Raw genomic sequence first — 18,656 nt, 5'->3', positions numbered from 1 at the left:
TAGTAGTTAAATAATACAAATAATTCATATTTTCCAACTAGTACTTTAATAAATACGCATACATTGGTAAAACTGAAATTAACCAAATCATTAAAGACTGCTCAATCAACTAGCCTCAGATCTGCAAAATGACTGGATTCCCCAAAACTGTCAGTGGGCTCAAATGCAGAAAAAAGCCATACACGAGACACCATTCAAAATAAATATATGGTGCATAGCAAGATTCTCCAGAGTATAGAACGTAATTCACATGAAACACAACATAATTCCTTACAGTTAATTATAACAAATATGAAATCAAGTCTTTGAATTCTGATGTTAAAATACAGACATAGGGCATGGTTATCTTCCCCTTACCTCCAACAAACCTTAAGGAGCATTGAAAACAAAATGACTAAGTATTTGCAAATAAATTTTCATTCAAAATATAATTTTAAAAGGCTTTTATTTTTCCCTTGAATTAAAAGTACAGTTTTGATAAAGTAGTCTTTCAAAAATACACACCTGTACAATCCCTCTTGGCAATTTGCTCTTAATTAAATTCACTACTTAAACTTTAGCAGTGCTTTTTATTAACTGCACTTGCTTACAAAACCAAAGAATAATATTGATTTTTAATTGAAATTTTTTACTTGTGTTGCAAAATTAAAACTGAGCATCTATTTCTAGATATTTATACTATAAATATGTTTGTAATTACCTCTTTTACTGAAACTAAAATCATATGCAGACAAAGCAACATATGGTACCCTAAGTAGTTTAGAATATTCAAGAATTTGTTATTTTCCTCCACAGACAGGCATGCACACAGACACCATAAATAGAAATTTGTCTAAAGTGTAAATTAACTCAAAGTTCTCAGGCAATGGAAAAATCCATACTGGCTTTTTCTCAGAATATAATTATATAGTGCAAAAAAATGTGTCATTGTCACTCATTCCATTAGATAGGACATCAAAATGCCAGTTTGAGGTTACAAATGTAGAACATCTTCCTGCAAGTAATCAGAATTTTATACTTCAGTATTACCTTACTGAAATAAAATACTTGGGTCTGCCAAACTGAAATTGTTTTCAAATGAACAACAACAAAAATACTTATTGAAATAGAAACTTAGATTAGCAATATTGACAGAGAAATTAAAGAAATGAAAATATGTTTTCCTTAGATGTCTTAGAGCTACCATAGTGCTGTTTGAGGAACTTCTTCCTTCACATGTCCTGGGAATATATATATATATATATATATACAAACAAACAAACAAACAAACTGTATATTTGATATAATTTTCTTGCCTATGTCATTTTTCAGAAGATGTCATGTATTATCTGTCTGCTTTTGCTGTTGTAGACACAATTGTTTTAAACTTTCCCCTTTAAGACAATTGTCACTCACACAGCTAATAAGTTCTCAATAGGAGGTGTAGAACTTCAAAAGTTATGCGTTTTCTTATGCTATAAAATGTCATGAATCAGAACTTTGAGAGCCAAATGGAATGCTGTCTCTCACTTGGAACTGTTCTGTGTAATAATGAAAAAGTGACAGCTTTGCATATGGAAAGCTGTTAGCAAACAAAGACTCAATCATCCTCTTTCTTCTTGAACAAATGTGAGGCCATGTTTCTATTAAAGGTCTTGTTACCACTGATCAGATAAATAACAAGAGATTATTGCACAATCTGTTGCAAAAACTGGTTGCAAAATAACATATTGAAGTCCCCCTCTTTCTGTGAGAGGCATTGTATACAAAGACAGTTAGAGTTTCCGAGGCCAACTGAGATTTGCTGTTGTGTTACTGTTCTTCCCTATTATCCACTTATATCCTTCATATAGAGAAAACAACCTTAACCATGAAGTTGAGAGCAAACCAAAATTGTCAGGGAATAACCATGACTAATAATTTTGAGAATACCCCACATACCAAGCTATGTCCAGTGGAGGGAAATTTAATTAATTGTGTGAAGCATTCTGATTATTATTATTATTTTTTAATTTTTATTTTTTACTAACAAGAAACAACCCAAACAAAATTTCCTAACATCTGTCTATTAGTCTTCCAGCAGACATTGACACTAATCACTTTTTAAAGGGTAGCAAGAAATGATTCTGTTACTGTTAAAAAACATGCAAAAATCATAAGCTAAATCATAAGTATCTTTAGCTTTTCATGTTGAATAATACTGCCATAAAAGTCTTGCCAGTGAGTTTTTATTTAACAAAGAGTTTTGACAGACATGATGAAAAGGCCTTATGAAGAAGTTACTAATACTCTGTATTAGAACAATCGAATGGTAAGACATAGTCACAGTGATTAAGTTGGCTAAGTTGGCTGCGTAGCACTCATTTTAGATAGCAATGTGATTCTCTAGCACAAACAGTAAAGATAAAAAAGTGGCATAAAAATTAAGATGTTTCTGTAGTTTTAAAAATTGACTGATACTACGCTGGCAGATGCCAGAACCTGACTAGAGCTAGAATCTTATATAGATAGCTTTCCTTCCTTCCTTCCTTCCTTCCTTCCTTCCTTCCTTCCTTCCTTCCTTCCTTCCTTCCTTCCTTCCTTCCTTCCTTCCTTCCTTCCTTCCTTCCTTCCTTCCTTTCTTCCTTTCTTCCTTTCTTTTTCTTTCTTCCTTCCTTCCTTCCTTCCTTCCTTCCTTCCTTCCTTCCTTCCTTTCTTTCTTTCTTTCTTTCTTTCTTTCTTTCTTTCTTTCTTTCTTTCTTTCTTTCTTTCTTTCTTTCTTTTTCTTTCTTTCTTTCTTTCTTTCTTTCCCTTTCTTTTCTTTCCCTTTCTTTCTTTCTTTCCCTTTCTTTTCTTTCCCTTTCTTTCTTTCCCTTTCTTTTCTTTACCTTTCTTTCCTTCTTTCTTTTTCTTTCTTTCTTTCTTTCTTTCTTTCTTTCTTTCTTTCTTTCTTTCTTTCTTTCTTTCTTTCTTTCTTTCTTTCTTTTTCTTTCTTTCTTTCTTTCTTTCTTCTTTCTTTTCTTTTCTTTTCTTTTCTTTTCTTTTCTTTTCTTTTCTTTTCTTTTCTTTTCTTTTCTTTTCTTTTCTTTTCTTTTCTTTTCTTTTCTTTTCTTTTCTTTTCTTTTCTTTTCTTTTCTTTTCTTTTCTTTTCTTTTTCTGTGCCTATCTGTTCACATTAATTCTATGGACTACTGAAGGCACTGTACATAATAGAGTGAATAAAACTTGAAAGCTTATTTTCCCAGAGACACGCTCTCTCTAGACCCAATGCTAAAGTCATTGCATTGGCATTTGGAATCTAGCCACAATTTTGAGAATGGTTGTTTTGCTCTTCATTTTGAGGATTTGTTTAGCTCAGGCAAATTGCAAACAGTCTCCTGGTTCCTGATCCAAGGTTACAGAGTTTGCTGAAAGCTCTCCTTTTTATGGGAGCTATGTGCTATTACCTCACCTGAGACATATATAGACTGCTAGAAAATTGTGAGCAGTCTAGCTTGGGTGGTGAACTTCTCTGAGAACCAGAGAACTTCTCTGGCCTCCATGCTCATGCCTAAGATGTTGTTGCCCTACCACGTTTTACACTGGGTAACTGTATTTCTCCTTTCTGTCATGTCTCATCTCTTCTGAAAGGATTGTCAGCATAACGCCATGCATTCTCATTTTGATTTAATGTTGCTTTCAAGGACATCAAGGAAATGCTGAACAGATCACTCCTAGAATAATATAGTTTCTGTTGTTGTTTGTTTTCTGGCATGTTATAAATGATGCTAACAGTATCCTATTTCTTGGGCATCATTTCAGAACAGTTATTTGCTGAAGACATAGAAGAGATCATGTCGTTTGGTTTTCCATGTTGTTTGGTTTCTCGATTTATTTTGAATCTTAAAAGACCTTTTTTGAAGTGCAAACCTCAAACTTATCAGCTTTAGTCTTAGCAGGTAGCAAATACTGAATTTTTTTTTGACTAAGTCAGCTTGGGAAATAAATAGAAGAGAGTCATTTTTTAGAATAATTTCTCTGCCTGTATTTGCATTACTTTCTGTCCTTTTTCAGAAATCATTTTCCTAGCAAGAGTACAATGAAAGAACAGGTTTTATGTATAAATTGCAAAAAGCTTACAGACTTTCAAAGAACACTTGCATGTATGCATAGACACCGGAGTCAAATGTATGTCTTCTCTCTATTGTATGTCTTGCCATACAACTGGTTTGGAGCCTGTTTGGGAATCTCTAGGTACTGCCTGAATTTTAGCAGTTGACTTCATCCACAAAGGCAGCAGACATATTTAACCAAGGAATTTATATGTGTAATTCTTCCAACTAATTGCTTGTGAATTAATTACATATCAAGAATAATTCACAGACCTTATTCAACAGATAATGATAAATTCTAGAAAATTGCAGTCAAATCACATATAATTCCTGAAGGGAAAAAGAACCGAAACAAATCAGTAAACCAATTTGTTATGATTACTTTCTCCTCTTTCTAACACATCTGAAATCTGTTGAATGTTATTATGTACATTGAAATACATCTACAGTAAAGAGTGCATCTGCTATTTGTATTGGCATTTAAAGTCTATATCTTACACTGATGGAGGATTTGATATGGCACTGAAAACTGTGGCCTTTGGGATAAATAATTGCTTAACTTTTCTGTTTCTTCAAGTTATTTATAATGGCAATGAAACAAGAAATGATCTGGTCTATAGGACACAAAATTCATGATCTGTCCCACTGCATTCTCTCTCATTGCAGCGGAGAACTTTTTGGCAGATTCAGTTTACTACTCTGGTTAAAAATATGCAACATGACCCTAGAACTGTTTCTAAATAAAATGACTTTCAGTAAAAATTATCAAGAATCTTACAGACCAATCGATTTCAAACAACCTCATGGAGCTGAAGTAAGATTGCTTTTCTTTCTAAAACATCCCAATGGAGAGAAGATACCCTTGGCATTCCATGGTCATCTCAGAGACCTTTGCATAGTAAGACATTTTTTCACACAAGATGTCTGGCTATTTGGATACAATTCAAAAAGAGGCTTATGCTTCAAAGATCAGGAAAGCTGCCTTAAGCTTTAGAATAAATACGAAAATCTCTTATCTTTCCATATTTGTCATATGTTATAATCCTTGCAAGAGTGGCCTCTGCAATAATAGGAAAAAAGTTTTAAGATTGGCTTGACAAAATAACAAAGGCATTATACATAAATGCTGGTTAGGGGACAATTATGGTGGGGTTTAAGCTTTAAAAATGATAAATGCTCATTTATATTAAAATGTACATGAATTTCCATTGGGAATGTTCCATGACACATAAAAGTCCTGCTTCTGAGAACTGATTTATTCTCTATCATATATGAAGTAGAAAGTTCCCCCTGGGTACTACCAGGGCAAGGACAAAAAGTTCTTACATACAAAAATGTTTTTTTAATGTGCTTTATGTTAGAATATTTAAGGCAAAACAGATACTTAATAGGCCCTTAACTTTAAACAGATTTATCCTTTCCATATTTTGTCTTGCCATATAAATTGCCAGTGACAATTCTCTGCAGTAGTAGGGAGACATTTCACACTGATACTATAGTTTGGCTATAGGTGCAATGGCTTATCCACTGTTATTAACCTCTAACCTTTTCCCTTCTATTAACTGAATATGTTAGGTCTCCACGTTAAAACACTAATACTTTACCATAGATTTATACTTTATTAAGATAATGTATTATTTATGTTAAAGGAAACATTTGAAAGCAGTTCAGTTTAGGAAATTCCCTCCCCCCAAAAACAAACAAAAAATTAAACACCAGTTATAAAACGTCACTTGAGCTCCATCCTATTCCCATGCTAATTTCTGTAACAGAACACTTTTCATGTGTCACTTATTCCTAAATAAATGCTGCTTTTGTACAGCATAACTTAGTATAACTCCTTGAGATATTGTCCAAACAGACATCACTGCCTTAATATCTTGCCTCTAAATCCTAGAATTGTGCTGCCTTGAAGCTGATGTACAGAGACTGCTTAGAAAACCTGAGCAATTTGTGACCCTGTTGGGAAAGCAAGGTGTGTACTCCTTCTTCCCAGCATTTGCCTTTCTCTGTGAACAAAAAGAATACAAATAATTTAGCCAGTGAAGAACTGAGTAGGTAGTAATGAAATTCACTAAATGTAACTTTTATTTCACAATATTTATGTAGTTTTGTTGTTGTTGTTGTTATTATTATTATAGATTTTTTTTTTTAATGCAAGAATATTTAGACAAACTTTTACCCTGAACATATCAGGTATAACAATTCCCCATAACTTTTGAAGTGCATGTAGAATACTATTCTTAAAGCAACAATATCCTTTATTATTATTTCTAACATGAGAATGTAGTTATTCTATTCTTCCAATAGATTTTAAAATACATGTTGTACGTTGATTTTCATGTATTATGATACACTCTACAGAGTGCCTAGAGAAACTACAAAAAACAGAGGTTTGATGGATGACCTCTCTCTTTTTTCTGCATATTTATTTTTTCTACTCTTCCATAACTCATATAAAAATTATACTATCATTTTCTATTTTTTTTTAGTGGTGAACCTACTTTTTTTTTTCTTTATTTTTTTTTCTTTTATTTTCCCTTTAGGTTTATATCTGCAGCTATATAAGAAACATTTTTTTCTGTGATGTTTTCTTTTGGTATGTAATGTCTCACTAAAATGCCACAAAGAGGTGCTCTAAACCCACAGTAGCTATTGAGAACAATGTCAAGAACAGATCAGAGTGCTGTAAGCTCGCCTCAAGGTAGGTGTTTCTGGTTTTAGTACTTTTTTTTTTTTTTTTTTTTTAATATTTCTCATGGCAGTCATTGCGGTAAAACTTGTGTCCAGCAGAGCTTAAGATAATGAGATTCATAGCTGTCACCACATTAACAAGTCAGGTGAGATTTATCCCATGGAATGGATTCAGGCAGAATGCTCAGCTAGCTATCATCTCATTTTTCATAAATAATCTATGCAATTGAATAGAATGTCATTTTCCCTGCAGTAATAACTGTGTAACAAGTGAATTGTTTGGCACTATTTTACAGAGGTCTCTGTGCTGACAACTGTGGTGCATGTGTTTAAAAGACCATCTTTGTGAGTTATTCGTTTGACTGCAGCAGGTTTATTTGCACAAGTAAAGATGAGCATATGTACGTCTTCACACAATCAGGGATGCAGAAATAAATTTCCCTTGAGATCTAATTTCTAAGTCTTCTTTTAATCCAATTGAAATTAGTTTTGTAATCCCAGATTAGTTTTAACAATTTGTTTGAATCCCAACACCATTCTGATTGTCAGAGAGAACAAGTGTGTCTGAACACAACGTTATTCCTCGTCTGCATTTTGTTATACTAAAACAGATGGGAATGTAAGTTGATTGCAGCTTTTGCAAGAAGTATATGACTTTGATTTATTTAATCAAAAGATTCATGTGCTGTAATGGCATCATCTGGGGGGTCTTCATGTAGGTTTACAATTACATGGAGACTACTGGAGGGGAAAAAGCTGAAATTCTGATTCTGCTTGAAAACTGTACCTATACAAACCATTGAAGATGAATTTTTTCCATTTTGAGTTTGGCGAAGTCTGGATCTTAATCTAGGTGGAAGTTTATAGTTCAAGTTTAGTTGGAAATACTATTCGAACAGCCCTACTTTTATTTTTTCATTATTTTTTTTAATATAGTTCAGAAAGCAATGTGCATAATAAAGTATATGTCACCTTCTGACCTGTGTTCATTTTATCTTGTACAGGGTAAACTTTTTTCATTATTAGATTGATTACCGTTCTCCCTGAAAATCTCTCTACTTACAGAAATATTTCCTTCTCAAGAAAACTGGATTTGAGCTTCAAAATTCAGATCTGTATTTGCATTCCAAAGTGAAAATCTTTGGAGACTTTGGAGCCTTTCAATTTGGAAGATTTCAGAAGTGATTTGCATTCTGGTTCCATATAGTGTAAAGAATCAATTTTGTATTTTGAAAGTGTACTGTCTGCAATAATCTATATTTATAGAAAGAAAGGAAGAACTTCCAAAATGGCATTCCTGCCAATGTGATCTATATTTAATAAATGACTTTTCAAGTAGGCTTGATTTTCACTTTAACAGGCTCTACCCATCTATAATTTAAATATCACTTGTGCTTGTCAAGGTCTGTATGGTGCTGTAATTGTTTTTAAAGCTAAACAGCACTGGACAACACAATTCGGTTTGGGATTGCCAGATAAGTGAGTATTTCAGTTTGAATTACTTAATATAAAATATATAGAGTTACAGTACGTTACAGCTAAACACAGGGTAGATGAAGCATTAATTGCTTAGAGACAAGACAGGTAGGATTGGAAATATCCAAACAAATTTTACCATTGAAGTGAAAGAAGATAAACATTGACCTTACATAGTTTTCAGGCTGCACATATGCCTCATGTATGTGATCACACTGTTAGCATTTTTACCTGGTTACTGTCATAAGGTCTCTTTTTAAGTGTTTATTAAACATTTTCTTTTTATTTTATTTATCTTATTTCCATTATCTTTTATGTCTAGATATTCACTAACTGGAGATTCTTTAAAAGCAATGGTGAACGCTCTCTGCTATTGAAAGCTTAGGCTGCTATCAAGAATACTGCATTGCCTGAAGTTGCATTAAGCAGAGCCTCATCAGCATTCAGCACCACTGCTGCAGCATAAAGCCTAGAAGTGGGAAAAATACCTGCTGAAACATAAGAAGAGAAGATGAAAAAAGGCCAGTGAGCAGAAAGAAAAGCTCCTTATGTCTGCTTTGAAGCTTCTTTTCCTAATGGATCCCCCTCCCAAGCAATGTTGCGAGTGGCAGGTAATGTGTTCTGCAAATAGATCAGCAATGTCACTTCTAAAAGTCCACCTTTTCGGCATTCAGGTGTTAAAGCCAGTCAGCTGGTAGCCAGGCTTTACCCAAGGCTGGGTAAAGAAAAAGAGTATATGTTAGATCATCTAGCAGCAATTACAGTAAAACACCTCTGGCTTGAGCCAGAATCACTGTTACTGTTGCTTCCTGCAGTGAATTCTGTCGCTATCATATTTGCTTACTTTTTTCACTCCCAGGTGTCAGTCTTATTTGTCTGGAATTATTTTGCTGGTTGAGATTGTTCCACAGCTTCTCCAGAAACTGAACAATTGTTAGCTCTCCAACAGTTCTGAAACATTACAAATCTTTGTGAAAAATTACAAAGATACATATCAGATTTTATTTTGAAAGGTATTGCAAAATACATTAAATAAATGATAAAATATATATTGTTGGACTTGTTCTAGTCACCAGTGTAATATTTTTCTTCTTTCATTTTTTCCTTTTCTATAACAATCACTGCATCAAGTTGTAAATGCAATGAACCCCCCTGCCTACCTATGATGGAGAGAACACAGGAATTGATTTATGGTATTATTGTACTGTGCAAAGCTCAGGTGCAGTCATAAAACCTTCCTAGTTTCAGAATTCTCTAGAAAGAAAGGAGGGAAGAAGAAAGAAAACAAAAGAAAGAGAAAGAGAGAAAGAAAGAGAGAGAGAGAGAAAGAAAGAAAAAAGAAAGAAAAAGAAAGAAAGAAAGAAAGAAAAAGAAAGAAAGAAAGAAAGAGAAAGAAAGAAAGAAAGAAAGAAAGAAAGAAAGAAAGAAAGAAAGAAAGAAAGAAAGAAAGAAAGAAAGAAAAGAATGAACGAACTTTCCCTTCTTATATGAAAAAGTATAAGGGAAATATATGTGCAGATACTCTAACTGAACATTCAATTATTTATTATTTTTATTGTTACTGTTATTATTATGCACTTTGAATACTGCTTGATGATGAAATTAATTACCTAAGATATTTGTATGTTACTGTTACTGCCGGTTATTTTCAATACATTTGTAGTTCTGTGTATGGCGAGTATTTATTTTTATCTGTGGCTTATGTTTTTTGTGTCCCTGAATTATTTTTAAGGGCTTTCCTCAGAACTGAGAAATGCTTTGTGGAAATCCTACACTTCTTCCATCAAGTCTTTCCCAGGCTGTCTTTAAGGGCTTCAAAAGCTGGTGACTGGACCTACTGGCTTGGAAGAAATGTGGGGCAATCAGTGAAGCACAGACTACTTTGTTACAAGGTGACTGGATTAGGTGCAGAGGTTGGATGGTGATGTGAAGGTTTGCAGATGCAGTGAAGAGACTGGAGAAGAGTACGAAGAAAGAGATTTGTTATGAAAAAATGGAGTAGAGAGGTAATGACAATATTCATATAAAACAGAAAAAAAAAAGAGCTGAGAAGTCATCTAGAGTATTCCCTCTCTTATTTCTCCACTGTTCTTCAGGCTGAATCATTCTCTTGGTTTCATATCTACAAACATATCTCCTTGCTCTTGATATCAGTTATGAAGGCAAAGATCCTTTGCTCCCACCCATTTCATTCCACCAAGTTCTGACATTGTGTAGAAGGCAGAGAGCAACTTCATTGATCCAGAAAAGTTGCCTTTCATATCTGTAAGAAAAACAAATTAGAAATCTTTGATTTCTCATTTGTCAAAAAGTATAAAATTCTCTGGGAAGCTTCAGGTCAAGTCCTCATGAGGGAAATAGTGATTGCCTATAGGAAAACAATGACAAAAGGAAACAAACCAAACAAAAAACAGTAACAAAGAAACAATAAAAAATAATAAAAACAAAAACAAATTTAAAAAAGAAACAAAAAAAACAAAGGAAGTAACCACGGCATTCTGGGAGAATGCATTAAAAGATTGTTCTGTTAGCTCACTAGGGGCTTTGAGAGTTGTTTTATCTCTAGCAGCAGTGATAAACCTAATTCTAAGGGAAAGGTCAATCTGACAAAAAGGCTTATGCTGGAATTTAGTGATTTTTCTTTTGTGATTTTCTACTCTCATTTGACATGATTTTCCCATTTCCAACTCATCCCTGCCATTTCACTATCAAAATGTAATTTTTAGGTTCTTTTCCATGTAGGAATCTAGGACTTGCTTTTTTGATAAGTAATTGTCAATGCTAAAAAGAAATTTCATCCTGGTCTGTGCTCCTTTATCCATGGTTTGAGATAAAGACAGCTTATTAGGTAAAGCAAAAGCTGTGCACACAAGCAAAACAAACTAAGGATTTCTTTCACCCTTTTCAATGATGAGGCAGACGTTTGGCCATTTCCAGGAAAGCAGGGCTCATATAATGGTCACTTGGGAAGATAAACACTGTATCTACAAATGTTTCTGTTATATGACAAGGGTTTTCTGAATAATTTTACATAATTCTGCATTACCAACACTGTTTGGGTCACAAATCCAAAACATAGCACCATAGCAGCTGCTACGAAGAAAATTCACTAACTCCTAGCAAAACTGGTATGCCTGTAAATATTTTCCTTTTAGCTCTCTGCAAGGAATTTATATATATATAAAGTAGTTTTAATTAGTCATAGAATGAAACAGAATCGAACTAAGAACCTTAAATTCAAAAAGCTTTAGAGATGACATTTTGAGTTTAACATAGTTTTAATGACTAATGAATTTAATGACTTCTTGTGTGGTCTGGAATCTTTCAGGCATAGGGCAACTACACACGTGAAGTGTCTGCAAGTCTGTCAGAATCTATGAGGTGCTGGTGTACGAATGAAATTTCAGTATTGGAGCCATGTGTGATACAAGCTGTTCAAATTAAAAGCTGATAACAATGAAATCTAAAACAGTTTTTTATTCACACAGAAATTTCATTTTACTTACTGATAATAGTGATTCTTTGATCAGCCATGACATTCTTTCTTATGAGGTTATTCTTGGATTGGTGGGATGATACAAGAAGATTGTTCCTTTAGCCAAACAGAGCACTGCTTTTTAACACTATTATATTAAGCAATTTATTTCTACTCAACCAAGATCCATTAGAAAAAATTATTAAATCTACATGCATCATTTGATACAACAGAAATGAAATCCCAGAAGTAGAACACTTGCTTAGGAGATGTGTTTCTCAGAGTACCTCAGCATTTACTTAGATTAGATATTTGTCTTCTCCGTCTAGATATGTTAACAACAGAGTACTTCCATCCTAAGACAATGTTTTATATTCTTTTTTCTTTTTTCTTTTTCTTTTTCTTTTCTTTTTTCTTTTTTATTTTTTTCTGTGAATTTTAAAATATGTTTGTTAATAAAAATATTAATAGTAAAACATGGCCTGCTAGGTATCTAAAAATGACCAACACATTTTCACTTTCACCAGTGTGTGAATCTAATGAAATATGGATGCCACTCACCAAAAATTCCACTCTGCATTCAGAACAAGTTTATGTTTCAACAAGTCTGAACTAGCCGAGGGGACAGGAAGGATGATGCTCTCTTTATGATGTCTCTGCAGTTACTTGAATCAGCACAGTGAACATGGGACCTGCACCTCTCTAACACTTGTTCAGTGTTTTTATCCAGCTCAGACTGCTGATCTGTGGAGAAGTAGAATGAATCCTTTAATCTCACTTCAAATCAATGATATAGATATTAAAGTTGACTACTACCACTCTTTGAATCCCTCAGAACTACAATTTACTTAGACTAGGCCTTCCTGGATTCCTATATTCCTATTATCCAGGAATGTTGATAGGAAAAGGAAACTTTAAAGTTCAGTTCGCCATGATGAAGTCATATTACGGCATTAAAAATGGGCCTAGAAAAGGACCTTACAAGACAAGAAACTTTGAGTTTTTATTTGAATTTTCTATTCTGATTCTTTTTTTTTTTTTTTTTAATTATCAGTATTGTACTTCAGTATCTTCCAGAAATGTATTAAACAAAATGGTTGGCATAGGAAAAACCCTCAGTTTAAGTCAACTAGGTGTTTACCTCTGATGAGGAAAATATAGCATGTCTATATTGATCATCAGGCTCTGCCAGTGGAGGAATCAGAAGTTTGACCCTTCATAACAAATTATCATGTCATTTGAATTAACATATTGTCCCGTGTTTACTTTGTGTTATTTCCTTTTTCTCAAGAGAAAGCCTAAGGAAAAGATGGGGGGTGGGGGTGGGGGTGGGAACGACACACGACGTCACACAGCGTCACACGACTCCGCAGAGTTTTCCTCAGTTCTTACTGAGGAAAGCTTCCTCAGTACTTCTTAAGTAAGAACACCTTAAGTAAGTACTTCTTAAGTAAGTACTTCTTAAGTACTTCTTAAGAAGTAAGACCTTCTTACTGAGTTCTTACTGATTCTTTCTAATGTGGTTTACTATCAACCTCAAAAACTCTTTGACACAATAAATAATTAATAATCTGCAGAAAACAAGTTTAAGGAATAATATACTTATTTATACTAACCATGATACTGCAACAAAGTCCAACCTTAGGGAGATTTCATTTATTTTCTAAGGGATGATATTAAAAAGTCAATTTCTTTTAGGTGGAACTAGCCGACATCTCCTTTTGTATTCAAAATCCTGAGTTATTTCCTCATCAAGTGTAACAAAACCCAATATTCAATCTGATTTTTAAGTTGAAGATCTTTTTTCCAAATGAGTTGTGTAGAAAAAGGTACAAGTGAGCTATGTGTGAAAGATTAAACATGCAATATACATTAATAAAAATTCATTTTGTCCATCAGCTTATTTAAGGTAAAGCAATGTCATCATATCTTGCCCCCATCTTTGGATGTTCTCTGCTTTTCTTTTTTTTTTTTTTTTTTCTTCTGCACAACCTGGGAAGCAGGGCCTCGATGCCCATTGCAGTTGTTTGGGAGGACAGATATCATAATGAGAGCCCCCTCCTCTCCTTCCCCTTTCCCACATTTTACTGCTGAGTATGAAACCACATGGCATGGAATATCCCTCTGGTCAGTTTAGGTCAGTTGCCTGGTGATGTGTCCCTTCCCCACCTCTTGCTGGCCTTTTGGGGGGGGGGGGGGGGGAGGGGTTGGTGCGTGGAGGTAGTCCTAATGCTGTGTCAGCGTTGCACAGCACTAGACAAAACATTGGTGTGTTAGCAATGCTGTTCTAGCTACAAGTGCAGAGCACAGCACTATATGGGCTGCTGCAGGGAAACTTAATTCCATCCCAGCCAGACCCAGTGCAGAGTGATGCTTCAGTCCCTTACTCATCTTGGTGGCCCTCTGTTGGACTCTTTCCAGTATGTCCATGTCTCTAGCACGGGGGGCCCCAACACTGGACACAGCATTCCAGGTGTGGCCTTACCACTGCTGAGTAGAGGGGAAGGATCACCTCTCTTGACCTGCTGGCAGTACTTTGCCTAATGCAGCCAAGAATTCTATTGGTCTTAACAGCAAGGGCACATTACTGACTCATGTTCAGCTTGGTGTCTACCAGGACTTCAGGGTCCTTTTCTGCACAGCTGCTTTCCAGCTGGGTGGGCCCCAAAATGTCCTGGTGCCTGGAGTTGTTCCTCCACCTGTGCACTTCTATGCACTTCTCCTTGATCAACTTCATGAGATTCTTGCCAGCCCACCTCACCAGCCTCTCAAGGTCCCTCTGGATGACTGCACAACCCTCTGGTGAGTCAACCACTCCCTCCAGTTTTGTGTCTGTGAATTTACTGAGGGTGCACTCTATCCCATCATCCAGAACATTAATGAAGATATTAAATGGGATTGGACCTGGCATTGATGCCTGGGGTATTCCACTTGTCACTCACTAGCCCACACTTAGGTACTGTGTTCATTTTTGGGTCTCTGTTTATAAGAAAACAGGGTCAGTTTACAGGAAAAACATTACTAGATTCCAGAGGGCCACCAAGATTATTGGGGTCTGAAGCACTTGTCCTGGGAGAATTGGGTTTGCTCAGCTGAAGAAGGCTTCAGAGGGAGATGATAGCAGCCTGCCAATACATCTGAGGAGGAGATTGAGCAGAAGACTGGATTTATGCAGAATTTACTTCCAGTAGGAAAGCCATAATGTGAAACCAATGAACTTGTACAATATGGTTTGTCTAACATAACAAATTGAATATACAATAGTTTACAAAATTATTGTACTTTAAATCTCCGCTGACTTTTAGGCAATTTTAGTGTCTGGGGAGTGTTCAGTTTGCTAATAGTTTGGAGATTCTAATTTTCATTTCTAAGAAATCAATAGCAATCTAAAATAAAATGAAATTGAAAGAAGCCTTAGCAAAATTTTCATATAGATATAAAATTGTTTCTCATCTTTTTTTTTTTCTAATAGTTCAGCAGAGCAGCAAACTGTTTCCAGCATAGCTAGTAAGACTTCTGAATAACTGAGAAAAGAACTTTAACTAGATTAAAAAAAAATAAAATCCATATCCACTATGTCTTCATTTAATATTCTTGATGTTAATAAATTATTTCAATAGAATGTAATAACACTAGATTTCTGTGTGACAGGAGCAAATTTTCATTTAAAGTAAGACCATTCATTATAATCAGGGGCAGGGTACTTGAACTAAGGATCACCATTCAGTTAAAATAAAAAATAATGGAAGTGACATCTTTAATAGAAAATGTCATATGGATACATGACAAGTGGTGCATATTCAAAATGTTTTCTGTAAGTCATGTGTGCAATTTGGGACCTTGAATTAAAAAAAAAAAAATCTTCACTGCTTCTTAGTTACCATGGGACTCTACAACTATATTTTTATTTGAGACGTAATCCATAAAGCTTTTTAACTGTATGCTTTACATGACAATAGACAACCACTGAAACAAATATGCACTAAAACCACAAACAGTAATTATAAATGTAAGAGGGAAAACAGAACATAAAGTTATAATTCACTCTAGGGACTCCTCCAATATAACAAATTGAATTGAGGACTTTGAATTTTCTATGAATAACAGTCTGAACCCTGGAATGAAATATCAAAACCTTGGGCTCATTCAGAAAACAACAATAAATTAAAAAATACACATCTGTTCCTCCATTATCTGGCACAGATTTTTAAATGAAATCTTGCTTTCTCAAACTGTTGATTTTCTGAGCCTAGCATAGTATTTTACAACTATGTGTTCAGGTTTATGGAAACAGTATGATTCAGATCATAAAAGTTTACGAAGAAGGAAAAACATATTGAGGTTGGTGGTGAAGCAAAAAAGGTAGGAGTATTTATCAAGGTTTTTATTTGTAGTTGTATATTGATCATATTATACAATCTTTTATATATTTATTTCTCATTACAAAGAGGAATATGAATCACCAAAATTATTATTTTTAATCTGGTTCCTTTCCTGCTGATAAAAAGACCCCCAAACTTGTTAAATCTAGTGCTATGTTCTTTTTCAAACACAATATACAAAATTATCTTCCTTTAAAGCAGACATATTGACAATTAAATTAATTCGTTTTTTTAAGAACAAGTGTGCCCACTGTATATTCCAGTACCTGTTGGATTACCAGTGAGTAAAAGAGAACTAATGATAATTCCAGAGATACTCAATGGATATATTACCTCTTTCTTCCAGAAGAGGATATTTAAGTGAGCATTTGAGAAAGACAGATTGGGAGATAACTCAAGGACCCAACAGCATACATTAAAGCTTTCTAAATAAATGCAACAAGGAAATTGATAAACAGGTTTCAAAATAGTATAATGTCTCATTAAAATATATATAGGAAAACTTTAGGGTGGTAAATACATAAACTAGCTTAAGGAAACTGTTAGATCCTGAGTAGAACAGTTTAGTAAACCTTGTAGAACAACATAACTGCTTAAAATGATAATGAGGTAGAATTATGTAAGTACATACAACATGATAGTAAATTCAGCACAAAACCACAAAGCTTCTACATCTTATGAAAATTTTTAGAGCATATTGACAAAAATTGCTTGAAAAGGCAAGTTGGATTTTCTTATTTGGCTCTTAAAATAAACCTTTGGTATAGATTATCTTATGGAAATTGGTTAAAGAAAGTGATGAATGCCTACAATGAGAAGTTCCAGCATGGATTAAGATCATCAGTAGGCTAAAACAGTCATCTGCAGAAAACAAGAATCACATTAGAAGTCAGGAAGTGTTCCCTGTCTTTGCACTCAGGCCATATCAACCTGAAAGCACACACACAATCATAGAATAGCTGGGGTTGGAAGGGACCTTAAGGATCACCGAACTCCACCTACCCTGCCACAGACAGGGATGCCACCCACTAGATCACATTGGCCAAGACCCCATCCAGCCTGGCCTTAAACACCTTCAAGGATGGGGCATCCACAGCTTCTCTTGGCAACCTGTTCCAGTGCCTCACTGTCCTCATAGTGAAGAATTTCCTCCTAATGTTAGGTCTAAATCTATCCTCTTTTAATTTAAGACCATTCCGCCTTGTACTAATCCCATCTAATCGAGTTTCATTCAAATACAGTACACTGAGTTATGAATATTTAGTATATTTGCACTCATCCTCTCTGAGGATTGAAATCTAGTGTTAAAAAAAAAAAAAAAAGAATAAGAATTCCATGTTTATTTGTGTCCAGATAGAATAACTCTAGGTTTCACTCTGTTATGCTTGCGAAGTTAGAAGCACCTACTCAACATGACACTTCTTCATGGAAATGTGTGATTACGTTCTTATAATTGTTATGATCTTTATTTACAAATAAAGAGCTCTGATTCAAATATTTTTTTATGGAAAGCGTCATAGATAAATGTGTTTAGATTTAGAATAGAAACTTATCCTTATATTTAACCTTACAAAAATATGGTGTTAGAAATGTATTCTTAGCATTGTACTATGGCATGAAGAAAATATTTTATTTCAATTTTATGAATAAAGAACAAAAGCTATGCTAAACTGGGATATCACTTAGGAGAATTCCCCATTTAAAGCATAAACACCGCTGTCAAACCTCTCATTTTCTCATTCCTGTATCCTAAAGTTTCTGAAAAATTGGCTCCTTTCTTTTGGCACCATTGTTTGTGGGTATGCTGCTGATTCTATATCCTCCAGGCTGTGGGCTTCTCTGAAAAACCTGGGGAGAATCCAGGAACACACAGCTTCCATTGCAGCCAAGAGGGGAGAAAATAACTTGTTGTCACATGCATAATCATTCCTGGCTTGCTTTAGCCAGGATGTTGTAGTGTTTGGTGACCTTCTCTCTGCACCAGGAGCTTCAATTTCCTAACACAGAGCTGGATAATATTTCCATAGCTTGGGTCAGGTTATTTAGGAACATAAGGTCAATCCTGATGCTCAACAGCAAGATCAAATCAAGATGGGATTCACAACAAGTACTCTACTCAGGACTGTCCTGGGTGTCAGAGGCAAGGGGCAAATAACTCAATGTTACCATGTCCCCAGGCATCTCCAGCACTTGATTTCTACTTTAAGTGAGTTTGAATGATGGGGTGAGAAAAACTGTAATCTGCCTGTCAGACTCTTCTTAAAAAAGTTTTCCATCATAAAGATCTGCTATCATTCATCATTTAAATATTTAAAAGTTCATATCTTTAATCTTGGCCTATTTGGATAGATTTCAAAAACTGTTAGTGCATGATGTCATATTTACAGATAAACAAAAATGCATCAACAATAACACATTTTTGATCCTGTAGCCTAACAGCTAGTACACAGTCAACATAAATTCAGAAATAAAAAGTTATTTGTACACATACTGTAGAATCAAAACATCACTATTGTTGGGATATAGAGAAGATTAAGCTGGTAATAACAGTAAATTTTTAAAATAAAATTATTTCATTTT

The 18,656-nt window shown here is 34.5% G+C and overlaps 1 long non-coding RNA gene across 2 annotated transcripts; it reads left to right on the top strand.

Moving 5' to 3' along the window:
• The first annotated feature begins 5,201 nt into the window (after positions 1-5,201).
• LOC310900928 lies at positions 5,202-15,158 on the top strand. Of its 2 annotated transcripts, XR_014585464.1 has the most exons (4): positions 5,202-6,024; positions 6,596-6,753; positions 8,542-8,830; positions 9,952-15,158. It is a non-coding gene; the product is annotated as an uncharacterized lncRNA (long non-coding RNA). The 2 variants fall into 2 exon arrangements; XR_014585465.1 differs by having other exon boundaries at positions 5,202-6,753.
• Positions 15,159-18,656: the final 3,498 nt, after the last annotated feature.

The sequence above is a fragment of the Anser anser genome (genome assembly GCF_964211835.1).
Source record: "Anser anser genome assembly, chromosome: 5".
NCBI classification, from domain to species: domain Eukaryota; kingdom Metazoa; phylum Chordata; class Aves; order Anseriformes; family Anatidae; genus Anser; species Anser anser.
This window is presented reverse-complemented; position numbering and strand designations above follow the sequence as displayed.